Below are 17,317 nucleotides of genomic sequence, written 5' to 3'. Positions count from 1 at the left end.
AATCTGTCGAATTGTAATGAATAATCTATTCTCAATTCTCTAGCATTACTCATACAGCAAACTTAACAACTCAAGCCAAACGCTAACAAATCTTGTTCGAAACGTCATCCAACATTCGATGCATGATGAAAACGAATCGTCTTTCAGCCATAAAAATGCAATATTGTCTGGCGCCATCTCGTGTTACACCGGAGACAGGGTGAAATGCAGTCTGAATCTGAACAAGATGTGAACTTGTTCCGTTATTCATAAAAAAAGATCATTGTCAATTTTTCATTTCAGGGGGTATAGGAGAGGAGAGAGAGAGAGGGGGAAGAGAGTGAGAGGGGGAAGGGGGAGAGAGTGAGAGGGGGGAAGGGGAGAGAGAGAGAGGGGGAAGGGGGGGGGTGATGGACGGTGAAAATAGGCGACAATTTCAGGGACATGATAGGGATCCGTGAAGAAGAAAAACAAGGTAATCCAAGGCCCTTCCTTAAAAAAGATTGACAATTGACAACCGGTGTGTTGGCTCAGTTGGTAGAGCGTCCGCCTCACAACCGGGATGTTGGGGGTTCGAACCCCGGCTGCGTCAGACCAAAAGACGTTAAAAGATGGGAGTTACTGCTACCCTGTTTGGCGTTCAACGATTAAAGGGATAGAGCCTCATCAATCTGGCGCTGCACAGCGGCTGCCGGGCCCACTATCAATAAATGGGCAAAGCAAATTTTCGGACTACTTCATTTCATGTGTATTTCGAAAAATGAAATATGGATTTTCATAAAAAAAATCAATTCAGTGCATCCCCAATAATAATATTAATAGAAATTATAATGATGATAATAATAAAAAAGTATTAATCATAATTCGATTTATATAACGCTTTTTCCAGAGGATACAAAGCGCTGTTTGTTTACAAGAGACACTGTGAATTTCTGGCAGGAAAATTTATGACATTGATTTCCTTATAGCTGAGATTGATTAAGTCAGTCGCAACTCTTTGTAAGACGGGGCCCTGAATTTCATGAACATTGACATTTGAGAAGGAAAGTAATATCGAAAGTCAACAGACAGACAACGCGATAAAAATGGAAATCGAATAATGTAACACGACTCGAAAGAAAAAAAGTGATAGAGGAATACATTCATGTCTGTTCAAATTAATTCTGCTCCTCGATACCACTGCAAGAAAATCAGTGTGCAAGGACGATTTATTGGAAATTGTACATTCCTAAATGCTTTCCCACTTCTCCTTTTGTGCACAAGTCTATCATATAACCGTCTTATATATCTATTTGAATATGTTTCATTTGGTTTTCTCATCACCTTTCCTCTTATTGAATTTTTGTTTTACTTCCTATGATCTTCTTTATGTCTTTCTACGTCAAGGTTTTACATTTCTTTTTGTTTTCTTTCGAACAAAATACCATGGATTATTCATTGATTAATGAAAAACTTATTTGTCTAGGACATGCCATATAAAGAGAAATGATGGTGGCACGGTGGCACGTAAAAAATCTAAAGCTACAATTCCAATATCTTGTTATAACTCATAACTTAATGAATACCGGCAATAATCATGTGAATTCGCCAATAATTTAGTTTATCAAAACATGAATTCATTTAGCGTCTGTTATCTCTCATTAAAACTTTCACTATACTTGCAAATCCTTCATTTTTTCCCTCCATACAAAATTGACACCTTTTCTAAGACTTCCCGAAGCTACAAACAAAATACGTCCATGGAATAGATAATGAGTCCCTTTAAATACATCATGCCGAGAGGCGAAACCTTAGACGGGCCGCACCAGCGAGTTTAAAGAGCCAATAGTTCAACATACTCGACAATCCCGTCAATTATTGGTTGCGTCAAGCCCTCATGAATAAAGGCCTGTTAACCGGCTGAAAACCGTGGCCTATATTCCCCCCCATCGAATCCCCTGCACATGGTGCGATGATCGCCTCGATGTTGACCGGTCACTTCTCATGCGAATCCGTCTGTTGTTTATTTGCCGGTCCTGCTTTCACTCTTCCTTCCTTCCAACCTCCCCCTCTTCATGTCCATTTTCTGCTTTCCTGTCGCCTAGCCCCCGACAAAAAAATATACACAGCACATAAAGGGATGGTCTGGGCCGAAATATTTTTACCTTAATACAGAGAGTAGAATTCACTTAGCAAAATGCCAAAAATTTCATTTAAATCAGATAACAAATAATACAGTTATTGAATTTTAAAGTTAGGCAATATTTTGTGATAACAGTCGTCATGAATATTCATTAGGTGGGCTGATGATGTCACATACCCACTTTCCGTTTTCTTATGTTATTACATTACAATCATATTGTTTCATCATTTCATACTTATGTGAATAATATGGCTCCATAATGAAATAAGTTGAAGCAATAAATATCTAATGGATTAAATCAGTTGTCAATCCAATTTTTCTAGTTCTTGGAGGAAAAAATTGAATTAACCTAATTTCATATAATAAAATACAAAACAAGTGGGGATGTGACATCATCAGCCCACCTAATGAATATTCATGAGGACTGTACTTCTCACAAAATATTGCTAAACTTTAAAATTCAATAACCTTGTTATTTGTTATCCGATTTTGATGAAATTTTTAACATTTCGCTCAGTAAATTCTACTCTATTTATTAAGTTATAAATACTTTCAGCCCGGCCCATCCCTTTAAAAATGTATAGAACATTGGAGTAGTTGTTAAACAACTGTTTATCTTCAATAAATTAAGCATGGTTGTTTAAAACTTTAAACAATTATTGTTTAAACATTCCAATCACTTGTATAAAATGTTAAACATCTAACTGTAAAATCCATATAGGAAAGCGCGTTTTTGTATAAAACTCATTTAACAGGAGATTCTACTGTGGAAAACTAGATTCTTCAAATTCTTTTGCACATCCCGGCCTCTTATATAATATAAAAGTAAATAAATAAAATAAATATTTAAATGTGGCAAAGTATATTATGCGTCCAATGTGATCCGGTCTTGGAGTCAAATATGACTCGATCGTTTGGGATAATCTACCCTGCATGAATAGCTTGGCATGGGGCAATGATGCTATAATAATTCGACGCGAACGTATTAAGAGCTGACATCAACGCTAACATTCTAACATACCACATTGAGGTGATAGAGGGAGATTCTATGACGTCATAGCCAGCCATTTTCGGATATGGGAGAGGGGTATAAAGGGACCTATGACTTCACTAAGATGTGTGTCTATAAATATCACTAAAAATGTGTGAGGTTAATAAGGATTACAATTTCTGAAACCACTGATGAACAGATCAGGGGGGTAGATTGGGGGAGATATGGCCCCGAAAGTTTCACGACCAAGAAAAAAAATAATGGAACGAAACGGAAAGGGATAGAGTAACATTTTATATCACTTTCTGGATCTTATGTCAAACGCTATATACGAAAATCAGATTTTATTTTTGTAGCTCATTCCCATTTTGTGTAATACATACGCTACGCGGTCCTTTAGTCCTTTAAGAATCATATGCGTCGTCACAACGTATCGCGTGTCATATTCCATTTCCATATCTTTTATCACGACATTAAATATTTACACCATACATACACCATACTTTATCAATTCATGTTCAAGTGTGAACAAAAACCACTTAAGAATTCTCTGTTTGAATACATACATTCATTCATCTATTCATCTCAGATACATGCATGCTATAAACACCGATTGTTGTAAACTATTAACAATCTTATCAACATTCAATAGTTAAGAGGAACACTAACTCTTGTTCATATAATTTCTCGTTCTTGAATTTATACTTATACCTACAAACCTGTCTTTTAACTTATTCTTTGAGGAATCCACACTTAACAAGCCCTGCTTTTTAGTGGATCCCTCCATTTCCTCAACATTTTTAGTAAAGTTGAATAAAAGAAATTATATGCAAAATTCTTTATCATTAATAGTTTACAGTTATTATTATGATTATCTAGTTCGTTGTAAATATTATTATTATGATTATATTGTTTCGTGTCTATTGTAAATATTTATTTATCTATGCCATATTGTCATACTGTATATACTTGCATATTCATTTATATCTTTGTAATGATTTCTTTTGCTGTTGAATTGATTTGAGTTGAAATGAAATAAACCAAACTGAAACTGAAAACTGATCTACAGTGCGTATCAAAAAAAAATAACACTTTGAAAAAGCCCTGGGAATTAAAACATATACAACATGTGGGTATTTTTTCACATATAATCTTTGGGTTTGGTCTCATCTATCCAATGAAAGTAAAAGTTTTGACAGAATGTTGCACTTTAGTGAGCACTGTCCATTTTTGTAAAGCTCGCAGAAATCTGTTTGCGCAGAAATGCTCGTTTGTACGCTGTGTCAAGGGGAAAGGGCGAAATCAAACTTAACCTGCGAAACATTTCTCATACATTTCCTTTGCACTTTAATAGTCAATTGAAATGAAATGGATACATTCAATAATTTTCTAACAATTTTGCCACCCAAATTGAAATTTCAACACTTAATAAACACAACCTTTACCCATTTTGTGCAGCTGGATCTGAGGACATAACTAAATCTGAACAAAAGTTTATAGCAGACATCTCGAGCATTTTTAACTAAGATTTTATCATTTAAAGTGGGTTTAAATTTCATTTTTAATTTAATACTTGTTTCTCCACACTTTTCCCAAGCTTGACAACGAGTAACAAAATCAAAATCAAGCCTGAGCCATTTTATGTAAATCACAGCTCAGTGTAAAGCAAATATCGTCACAATAGCCTCGGTACGTGGGGGAGTGGGGTGGGGCGCAATTGCACTCCTCAAAGTGATTTGGGCAAGGAAACAAGTTATAAAAGGTAAAAGATATCTTCAAATCAATTTTACTATCTAAATTTCACGTGTTATTCATGATTAAGGTCTACTTTTATTCGCATAACTATTTCAAAGTTCTGCGCAAATCATTTTTCACTAAGTTTTCAAAAGTAAGTGGTGCTCACTCAAGCGGAAATATTTTTTGACAGTTATATCGTCATTTGCTTAAATGGATCTGTATCATTGTTAAAATGTGGAAAAATCCTCAGGATATTACAAATGTATATATTTAAAGGATTTTTTCTAAGTGTAAACTTTTTTTTGATACGCACTGTATCGGATATTCTTAACAACATAAATATCCTAAGATAGAAAATCGCACACACATATCATTTACACACTTAAACATCAACTTGTACAATATTCATTCTGCATGTAATTTTCACATCCTCGATATAGCAGTGTAAAAAAAAAATGTAAATGAAATTCTTGTTCAAGTCAAGGGTTCGAATCCCATACCCAGTCTTTACAGTCAACAGTCTCAAAATCACGCTCCAACACATCGCCAAGACGGATTTATTTCCAAATCAATTTCAAGGCGTGGAGCGTTGTGGCCCAGTGGATAAGTCTTCTGACTTTGAAACAGAGGGTCATGGGTTTGAATCTCAGCCATGGCGTAATTTCCTTTAGCAAGAAATTTATCCACATTGTGCTGCACTCAACCCAGGTGAGGCGAATGGGTATACCCGGCAGGATTAATTCCTTGAATACATGAGCGCTGAAAAGCAGCTCGAGCTAAAGCCAAGGCAATAATAACAGGTTTTACTTGCATACTAGTAGGCCTATATAACATTTTTCAGTAAAAGCCCTGTTTTTAAATTGAGAGACACACCTACTCGACTTTAAATCCTAGTAAATATCCTATAAAAAAAAGACATAGTAAAGAAAAAGAAAAAAAGAAAGGAAAAAGAAATAAATAATTGAATTTTACTTTACTCATTTACTTTTTTTTCAAAGAAAACAAACGTTTAATAATATATATGATGGCGAAAATAGTCAAATTTGCCTGGTTGCCAAATAAAAATAAGAACCCCCCGCGCTATATAAATGCCTATCATTATTATTATTATTAAGGCAAAACGTGCTTTATACAGGATAGAACAAACAAAAACTAACCTTTTCACCCCTCCACGTCACGTCCATCACCTGCTAAGTTCCATCTGACGTATATATTCAATATACCATCATTGTCCAGTGATCAAAAAGGATATTCAAGACCCTATTTTCTCCATTATTTCATGAAATATCAATGAGGCACGGGATACCCTAAAGCGAACAAAAACTGGATTCTTACTGATTAAAAAAAAACGGTTAGCCCTGATTCAATCTGAACGATATCTATAATTCAGGCGAAGGGACGAACTTCGGTAGATCGGGAAGTCGCAAGTACGAGAAAAAAATCAAGAAAGATTAGAGAGAAAATAGTGAAGAGGGAGAAACAAAGAGTGGGGGGATTTTGGATGGGGAAAGTAGATAGAGAGAGCGGGGGGGGGGGGGGGGTAACACATAAGTGGAAGAGGTTAAGAACACACTGAAATACGACGTCTATTGTACGAATTCGGGCAAATCTAAATGAATACTCGAATAATATCGATGGCAATAATGATCATTTTATTTTGATTTTATCAGGTGAAAAACAAACGCAACGAGACCACAAGACATAATAGCTGAAATATTATCCTAAAAAAGACCCATAACATTCAAAGCTAAGTAGGTAATTGAAGGGGGTGGTACCTTGGAAATATGATGTATTTATTGAAAAAAATATTTGCAAATATAAATCGACAAAGTGACAATAAAGAGAAAGAGGAATATGGCATGGGATGGAAAAGCCAAAGGACAAAATAAAATAGCTCCGGGTGATGATATACATTATCACTGATAATTACAAGACAGAAATAAACACCCTTGCTCTGGTTTCGACCCACCGTCTCTGTCTCCCCGTGCCGATTTCAACCTCTTACATACTCTTCTATTGTTTTGAGATGAGGCGCATGCCAAGAGGGGAGAGACATGGAGCTGACATCGCTTGAAGGTGAAGTGGCACTCAAGATTGGGGAAATATTTATCAAATGGTGTTCCCCAGGGAGAGGTAGTGTTACCTATTGACGGGTTGACCTGGGTGGAACACCTGCGTATCGCTGTTTAACATGATATGTACATCATGCGTTTTTTTCCCTTTAAGCCTGGCGTATTTTGACATAAACGTATATAAACATACCTTGTGTCGTAAATGTTGTTAAGTTTAGAGTATAAACGAATACAAAAACACAGTCTGGATGTGTTAGAAACAAACACCAAAACATTAATCGTATTAATTATAAACCAAAACATTGATCTTATTAGATATGAAAGTAGGTCATCTTTTACATGTAGTATGCGCCTCCCTTTATTTAGATATAACTTTTCTCTTACAACTATAAAATATTCAGGACCTAAATGCTGGAACAGTGTACCATACAATTCAAAATCTTGTAACACACTTGGATCATTTAAACGTAACTATGAATTATTTATTCTAAAAAAAGTTCACATTTACAACTTAGAATGTCTGCTGGGGGGGGGGGGGGGGGGGTCCCTTTTCAAGTACTTATTTGTGATTGTTTTGACATTAAAAAAATATCTATCCTTTTTTAACCATATGACCCTTGGATCAATCTCGATAGGTCTCTGACCTTTGTTGTTGCCCCACATTCTTATATCATATATACTTTTTCTGTATTTATTTTTTTTGTTTGGTCCTTTTTTTATTTGTTTTTTATTCTGCTTTGAATTCTTATGTTATGTGATTTTCCTCTGTAACAGCGTCTGTGACATCTTTTACGTACGAATGTGGAAACAAATTTTTATAAACTTATGAACTTAATATTGAACAAAATAATGTTTTTCGCAAACTCAATGATCCATTTCTTCCTTCTCCCTTCCGCTCTGAGCACAGACCATCTAATGTGGTGCGTTATCGTTCTGATGCGTTTTAACATTTCAAAGAAACGGGACATGCCATAAAGAAAAAAGGGGTAGGATGTGTACGCGATCATATCAATTTGATTATTGATACAATCAACCGGATTTTAGAATAACAAAACAATTCAATATACGAGATAAAAAAATATTTCAAATGAAAATACAATGTCATATTTGCACCAAGTCCTATGGCAACAGTCACTCAGGCGAAAGCGCCTCCTGGGTCCCGTCTTACAAAGAGTTACGATTAATCCTATCAACCTCAACTCTATGGAAATCCATCAGTGTCATAATTTTTAAACAGGAAATCTGTATACAATGCCCTTTTCCATGGGAATTATGAATGCATGAATAAACATCATATCTAGAAAGTATTTTGAACAAACATTGCTGGCATTCTATGATTGTGGTTGATCGAATCAATCGTAACTTTTTTGTAAGATGGGGCCCGGATCGTCCAGAGCTATTAAGTTATTTCAAATGGCATATCTCCGGTCTATTGAGTCGTTTTCGTAGGAATGTCTGAAGCAACATTATCCGAAGCGCATTCTTGACCGATGTTAATCAAAACGTGAATTTACTGTAACTATATGATGTCGAATACAAAGATTTTATGCGCATATAGTTAGCCACTGATCAAAACCACTAACGATTCTCTAAATATCTGTAACTATAACTACAATACGACAATAATTAAAATCATAGCGGTTGCTTAATAATCGCTAATTATAACAAGACGAAGATACGGAGCCATGACATGCACCGGAAACAATATCTTTGGCAAACAAAAGACCGAGCCATTACAAGGTTCACCTACGTATACGCGTGTAAGTTATTGTGACAAGACCACTTAGCGAGAGAGTGCTTTCAGACAACCAGTCCTTCAATAATAGGCGAGCGGATCATTAAGTGTTACCATCAAACAACTGCGATTATCATTAAATGGACAACCCCACACTTGGTACAGAGATGGATTTTTACAGCGCGCTGATAGGAATTAAAAAAAAATATCATCATTGTTTCTATTTAATACTAAAAATGCGAGAGAAGTATGACATAGCCCCAGCGGTGCAAAATTATTGAAATTTGAAAATATCAAATAAACGAATAGAGCACTCAAGCATAGGACGAATGAATCCTTTCAAACCTCTCGCAATAAAACCCACATATTGTGATAAGATAAAGTAAGTGAAAGATACTTAATGAAATGGAACACTACCACGAGCAATACTCAACAAAAGTCTGATTAATAAAATGATTAGGTAAAATGACTCTCAACTACTCTGCAAAAACACCTGTGTTGGTCCACACCGTCCAACAACACCAGTTTGATTTTGGTCTAACACCAGATAGATGTTTATACAACACCAATGAGTATTAAAACATCATTGGTTTGATTCTAAACTGGTGGTGTTTCAATACTTCTCTGGTGTGGACATATAAAGATTCCGGGCTGGAGTTAAATCAACACCGGAGTTATTGCAGTGTACTTCAATCAGTTGTGGATCATCATTAAGATTTGATTGCTTAAATTTTGTACGCATTTAATTATAATTATCATAATAATTATATATTTTTTGTCATGAATAAAACCTAACATATTTAAGATATCGAGGTAGGTACCCTTTCATTTAATGATATCGACAAACCAGGCTGTGCGTAGTACGCTGACGACGGTAAGGCAGCTTAACTATTGATTAATGTTCCTTTCAATGCATAACCATGAATATCTTATTCGAAAGATAATCCAAATCTAATTTCTATTGCCATGGCAACTTCTCACTTTTTCGTTCTTCGATTTTCTTTTTACCCACCCGCTGGACCTCCGTGCTGGTTAAAAAATACCACCGGCCAATTGTTATCGATTTGCAGGAGGGGGATGTGGGTGAGGTAACTCGAAGTCACTCGAAAAAAGAATTGTCGATCGCATCGAATCCACCCCGAGTTCTTACAGTGACTAAGAGCAAATTCAGACCAGAGGAATTTCACGAGAAACGCTTGTGACGAATTTATGGGAAATAATAAATAATCATTGGATATAAGGCCAATACAAAATAGCACGAAACGTACACGTGTGGCAGATTGAGCTCTAATAACTCCAATGAATGTGTGAGGAAATTAATTACGCTTGAGCCAAGCATGCCAGCTCATCAGAACGCAGGGTGGCCACGAGGGGTCACTCAAATGCTTGAAGCAATATGAGTTGAACCTACAAGGTCAAGACATTAGATATAACACCGATAACCATGATACCGATACTACGATAATGCAAATGATTCTTAATATTATAAACAATCCTCAATCCGTTACCCTTGAGTAACGTGTAGTACTCGGAGATCCATTCAGGGACAATCTGCTTCTAAAAAACAAAAGGTACAACATTTTTTATTACTGAATTGTGTAATTTCCAAAGACATTGTTCCACCATGAAGGTGAAACTGTAAAATCAAAATGTTCATATGGGAAAACCACAGAGATTAACAAAATTGCAGACGAACAAAAACAACCACAAAACAGTGAAAAGGTGTGTTACGTAAATTCTGTTGACTGGTGGTTTTTATGAATTACAGGAGTATAGGCCTACAAATCCTGCGGCAGAGGGGTACACAACCTTTACATGTTCATGTAGAGATAGTCGTCGTGGTTGGATGGCTGTTGAAACTTCAGAAGGAGTTGATTATGCTTTCACCCAGTAAAGACCATGGATAGTTACTGGGAGGCTGACTGACTGCATGTGTGTAGAACCAGTGACTGATAAAGTGATCAAATAGAATAGGTCCAAAAAGGCAACACTGACGGAAACCACTCTGGATTTAGGACTATTCGTTGCATGAAATGTTTCCAAGATTAATGCAAATAAAATAAAGAGGAAGGTTGCTTAACAAGCAAGGTCCAACAGCAGCAAATTGGACCACCTACAAAGAACAGCTTACAAGGACAAAGATAGTACTGACGAAGACTGTTCGTGATCGAGCAGTGTCCCATCTTAATGACCAACACAGTTTAGGTTAAAAAAACGAAGATAGCGAGAAAAGTTGTTCAACAAACAAGGTGCAGAATCAGCAAACATTATAGAGAGCAGCTTTCAAAGTCAAGGATACAGAGAACGACACCTGGCCCAACTACTATCACCCAGAAGAAAGTCTGCGGATATCCAATTAAAAAGAATTACCTGGTTACCAAAGACAGTGCTCAACAATCGTGATCTTTCACCAACAGAAAGCAGGTTTCGAGGGCAGCGATACTGATTAAGACTCTTCTAAAACCGTTTTAAAATCATTTACACGAACTTATGCGGTCCTGTGAGCAAACAACTCCCTGATTAGTAAAATGTGCTCATCAACCATAATTTTTCCCCAGCTGAAAAAAATGACTTCACGGGCCACGATACGGAGAAGGTCTGATCTACAGTATCGTTCAAAAACTATAGAGAAGAACCATAAACCATCTTTAATCAAACAGTCCAATGTTTCAGGATTCGCATGCAGACACTTGCTCATGGAAACCCTGCTGAAGGTTTGGGATGTCATCAGGAAAAAAAAGGAGTAAAACTTGCTAACTAAACGGGGTAGCGCCTGTTAAACCCTTTATGAATTGAAAGATTGAATGGATTATAGGGTCACTACACGAAAGAAAACATTAAATCCTAGTACATCATGACAGTTAAATGAACAAAACTCATAGCTACATGTATATTATTTCGCCATAGTGTTAACGGGACAGTTCATCTACCAGCATGCCCTATGGTATAAGAGTGGCTTGGATCGACGCAAGGTAAAACGAACCACACTCTAATTAAATCGCCATCATTTTGAGATGGCCTTTATTTAGGTGGACGCAATTCGTTACAGCCTTGCATGGCACGCATTGTTTCCATGGCCGAAGCTGATGGGCTATCCTTCGCGTTAAAACCGTATATGGACATCAAAGAAAGGAAATGGATCTCAAAATGATGGAATAGATGACCATAAATGATTATCTTATTAAGCAGAGACACAAAATATGTTGGAAAGCAATTTCGATAGAACGTATGGCCCATCCAATTAACTAACTTTTCAACACAAAAGATACATGTAACAAATTGTTTAATATATCAAAACCCGTGTCTCAGCATTTTCAATTGATAATAATAATGATAATATAGGTATATTTACCTGGGGAAGCCACTTTAGTTCTGAAAACTGTTCTCCCAGCGCGTGCCCTGCTATTATTATTACCTCGGCTTTAGCTGGGCTGCCTAGGCAATCAAGGAATTTCTTCCTACCGGGTACCCATTCACCTCACCTGGGTTGAGTGCAGCACAATGTGGATAAATTTCTTGCTGAAGGAAACTACGCCATGGCTGAGATTCGAACCCACGGCCTTCTGTTTCAAAGTCAGAAGACCAATCCACTGGGCCACAACGCTCCGCTGATTGCTGGATCCCAATATAATACAATACCGAAAATACTAGGATACCCCCCCCAAAAAATATAAAAAAAAATTACACCATAAAACGTAATTGATACAAAAATTCTCAAAATCAAGATAAGTTTATCAGTACTTTAACCACATTGAAGTGATTGGTTAACATTAGTTTGACTTTTAAAAAATTTGAGCTAGAAGGTCACACTTTTCACCTGTGTCTGTGATATGTTACAAAAATGAAGCTCAGAAAAAAATGCGTTCGAAAATCATTATTTAGTGCTTCAAAAATTGAAATATAAAGTGACCGGAAACACCATCTTAATTTCATCCCATACACTTATCTGTACTATTTAGGCGTCTATAAGACGCCTATTTACATAATCGGGGTTTGCCTCGTAGTTTTAGCTTTTCATTCTCAACAGTGGTTGTTTTCAGGGTTTATTAGTTCTGATACATGCACTTGTACACATGTTTCATCTTGGTTTGAAATTTTTTTAAATCGGCTGCTCACAAAGTTAAACAATACCTTTAAATAAGAAAAGATGGAAAAAGGATAAAACGTCTTCCTTATTGCATTTGTCGATATCCAAGCTGATCGTGTACGGTGTACCATCAAGTGTTAACGATTATAAGCAAGTTTAAAGGGTGTGTTTCGATACCTATCAGGGTTAGATATGAACACACTTAGCTAAACCTTCAACACCGTAAAAACATCGGTGTTAAGATTACAACACTGATGTCCTGAGAGCACCACACCGAGCATTTTACACCAGGGTTACATTTGTGGTGTTAGTTAAGCACCAATTGGTGTTACCATCACATAATATTCTGTTTGTTATTTTAACACTTTTGGATGGTTTGTTCAAATTCTATGGTGTATTCTTAACACCTGAGGGTGGAAAAACCGATTGGTGTTGTTCTCAACTCCATATTTTTTTTCAATAAAGGGCGGCGCCATAGGGCTGACATTGGACGACCGGTCCCTGTGATCTTTCAAGTAGAAAAAAAGAGGGGTAAAGGAAGAAACTTGGAAAGAAAAGAGAGAAAGAAGAAAGACGGACATAAAAGAGTTTTACGGCCATTTAAAGGGGGTATTCCGGGCTGAAAATAATAATATCTACATAAATAGGGTAAAATTCAATTGGCAAAATGCTACAAAAAAACAAGTTCAGTTCACTTATAGTTCAAGTTATTGCATCGCTTATTATTGTACTTCATGACATTATACGTAGAACCGACACAAGTGTTAGAAGTTAAAATTCTACTTTTAGGACAACAGAATATTTCCATTTCGCAGCAGGACACAAACACAACAATAACAATGCTGGACAGTTTGGTGACTTTAATATGCTGAGTAATAAAATATGACAATCTAGTATTTTATTTCAATCTCATAAGTTCTCGTATTTGTCGAATATTGTATGATACATTTCAGACTTTGAGTGGTAAAGTACCCGCATAATACGAAGCGATGTCTACTCTTTTTTTATTTATGATGTTGCTTTTTCCGTTTAATGGATATACTGTTTTTTCATAAATGCTGTCATATTTGTATGTTGATTTTATTCAAGGCGTCATATTTTCCATAGAAAATAGCCTTTCTCGATAAACAACTTAAAATTATATTACCCTGTGTTACTTGGAGCATAGGAAAAAATACAAGTTTTATGGGAAAACGGTAAATCCGGAGAACAGACAAAACGAATGGTTTAAAATAATTTACTATTTGATAGAGTATAAAATTTAATAATCCGGAAAAGCAGTCCTGTCAAACTTGTCTCCTCTTTCATAACGTATCTCCCATTCTCTCTCCCCCTCTCTCCCCCTCTCTCCCTTTTCTTTCCATTCTTCTCTCTTTCTGTCCCTTCTTTCCCCATCCTCTCTCACCCTCTCTCTCTTTCTCAAGCATTTTTAGGTCTATTCCACGGTTCCCACCCTCTCTTCTTTTCCTTTCTTCTCTCCATTAACATATTATAACCCCTTCTCTCCTCGCCATTCGCCACATCGCTCCAATCCTGCGTTTTCATTCAATGTCGAGATAATGAAAATACTCCCTTTTCGCATATATTCACAGCTTTCCCTAGGAGGTAGCATCCTAAAATCTGTCTGAATAAAAAAGGATCTTCTTTTGATTTTCGATGAAAGCATGCCGACTGGGGAATTAGCCTATATGTCTACGTATAAATCAAACTACGTAATATTTTTGGTTTGCATCGTGTATCAATATACGGGCTGCTCTTTTCAAATTTAAGATTGTCAGAACTTATTTAGGCTGATTTAAGACGTGCAATGTAAGCTGAGGTTAGGTTGTATACCGGCAGACGTGTGTAGAAATCCCAGACGAATTTGGGGGAGGGAAAAGGCGGGCAAATATGGATTATTATCAGGCATAGTAGTACATGTTTGAAAATACACATATTACCTATATATAGTAAACTGGTAAAATTAAGCATAAATCCAAGAAGATACAAATACGGCCTACGTATAAGGAAAGTCAAATACACCAGCATATATGTAAATATGCGTGATGTTTAAACATAAATTAATCTTGTAAAATAAAGATATTGTCCCGAAATTAGCAAAGGTAACCTACATCATCATGAGAAAATGACAAGTTTTTTAAATTCATTACAGGTCATTAAGAGAGTATTTGCACTGACGTCATAAAATAATGATAATAATGATAAACTTAGATAATTTATTACCTGTCCTCAATATTCCTTGATTTTTTCCCGCCATTTTTTCAGGATTGTTTTAAATTGTCTTCGGCTTCCATCAAGACAAACATCATCAAATAGTTTTTTTTTTGTTCTGAGCCAGTCAGAAGCAAGAATTTAAGTAGCTTACAACAAGTTGCTACAGTGACAAATAACCGACGATTTTTTAAAATAAAATGCATGATTTATCCCTTTAAAGAAAAAAATACAAGATGGTAGAAGGTAATAAGACACGTCACTTACTCCCATAACTCTCTCAAATACCGACTACAATCACTCAAAATTGAAATTTTCGGCATCGATTCTATGCAAAATGAGCGGGTTGATTTTAAAAGTGCGGGTAATCATCTAAAGGAAATAAAAAATGTTCGAAATTCATGAACATTATAGTCGGGTGATTTTAACCTAGTTCGTCTGCAACTATTTTTTTCCACTAACAATGTAGACTAATGGCCATTCAGCTTTGGCATTGACTGGGATGTATTTAATGATAACATCATATGATAGAAAACAACAGCAAAGAACACATTCTAAGCTAGACTCTTTCTGGACTGATTTCACAACTCTATTCGTCCACAATATGTATCCCATTCCATTCATTTGCAATAGGTACATATATTTTACGGAAGATATCTACCATATATGCTTGGTAATGGTAGGCCTAACCATACAAGTTGCAGATGAAGTAATACATACCTAATTAAATACACTGCAAAAACTCCGGTGTTGATTTAACACCAGCCCGGAATCTATATATGTCCACAGCACCAGAGAAGTATTGAAATAACACCAGTTTGGAATCTAACCGATGCTGTTTTAAATATTAACACATATCTGCTGGTGTCAGACTAATACCGAAACCGGTGTTTTTTAACACTTATCTGGTGTGGACATCATATAGATTCCGGGCTGGTGTTAAATCAACACCGGAGTTTTCGCAGTGTATAAAGAAATGTGAATAGCACAGAAAATATTTTAAGAACACCTTGAAAAAATAACAATATAAAAATCAATTTAAATGAGCCCATAAAAACGCCCACAAAGAAGACAAACAAAAGGCGTTTTATAAATGTGACATATCATTAAATTGTTATTCTTTCTGAGGTTAGAGTTGAAATTGGGTTGAAACATAAGGAGGTACTTTTGTCAGATCTGGCAAGGGTGGGACCAGGGTACTTTGTTGAGGGAAGGGGGGGGGGGTGAGATGGCCTGAAGGGGACGTCATTGTTTTCTTCAACTGAATAACAATGATTAATCAACGTAAACACAGTGGTGACAAAATGCAGCAAATACTCACAGCAACGGTTTGAATTTGTTTGTCATCTTTGGGTTTCAGGTGTGTCGAGGGGCGATGCTGTCCCATCGCGAGGCCGCATGATTCGTAAATAATCCAAATTATAAATTCCACTTTGGTCCGCCGTGCGCCCAATCGGAGGTTTGCCACAGACACGAAAATCCAAATTTAGCTATACTTCCAATGTACCGGTATATATTAAAGGATGCTGAATCCAGTAGTGTGGTTTGACCCATTACTTTGCCCGCCTAAATGCAACTGGTGCCCATTTACCTCTCGCTGGTGAAATCAAGCATGCAGTCCCACGCATTGATAATCATGTTTCCATCCTTCCCCGTCCGGTCGCGTGTCGAGGTCCATTCACCCAGTTCGCTCGTCGACTTAACTCTCAAGTAATCATTACAACCACTCTATTCTCTTCTCTTCTTCTCTCCATCTCTCTCTCCATCCATCGGCTCGTTAACGAAACAATGTCGTTTAGCTCGTGTTGAAATGACGTACACTGCGAGTTCGCGCCTCTGTGATTTATGTAGAAGAATTCCCAAGTCCTCTTGTGCATTGGAGGGCATACATCAATAGCACAGGTCGTGAAAGACGTTAAATTGAGATGCAAAACGAAATAAACAGGCAATGATATCCCAAGCATTGTCTGTCAAATGATTGTAATATAGAGGCGTATGTGTGCAACAACATTGCCATGCACAAGCAGTGTCGTACAGAGAAGCGAAAAAAAACATGAGAGAAGAAACTGGCATGACCGCTGACATACACGAAGAGGGCAATTTTATAGGAGGTAGAATTTTCGTCTCAGAGTCCTTTATTGGATATTTGTCAGTTATTGCTTCATGATAATTTTGCAAAATTGAGTGGTACCAGACCTTAATACCTCCACCGGTCAGAAATCATAACTGTAGTCGACCAACACACAATGAACGAAAGATTAAGAATACCACATACTGATAGGTGAGTGAATAAGCCTAAATGAATAATATCAAACAATATTTATACACAAATAAAAATGCTGATTATCAACAAGGCCTATAAAACTGACTAAATATAAATAAA

General features: G+C 36.5%; 1 pseudogene; it reads right to left on the bottom strand.

The window, feature by feature from the left end:
* The window catches only part of LOC121423536, a 122,004-nt pseudogene that overhangs the window by 45,892 nt on the left and 58,795 nt on the right, over positions 1–17,317 (bottom strand).

This window comes from Lytechinus variegatus, chromosome 11 (genome assembly GCF_018143015.1).
Source record: "Lytechinus variegatus isolate NC3 chromosome 11, Lvar_3.0, whole genome shotgun sequence".
Taxonomy (NCBI): domain Eukaryota; kingdom Metazoa; phylum Echinodermata; class Echinoidea; order Temnopleuroida; family Toxopneustidae; genus Lytechinus; species Lytechinus variegatus.
This window is presented reverse-complemented; position numbering and strand designations above follow the sequence as displayed.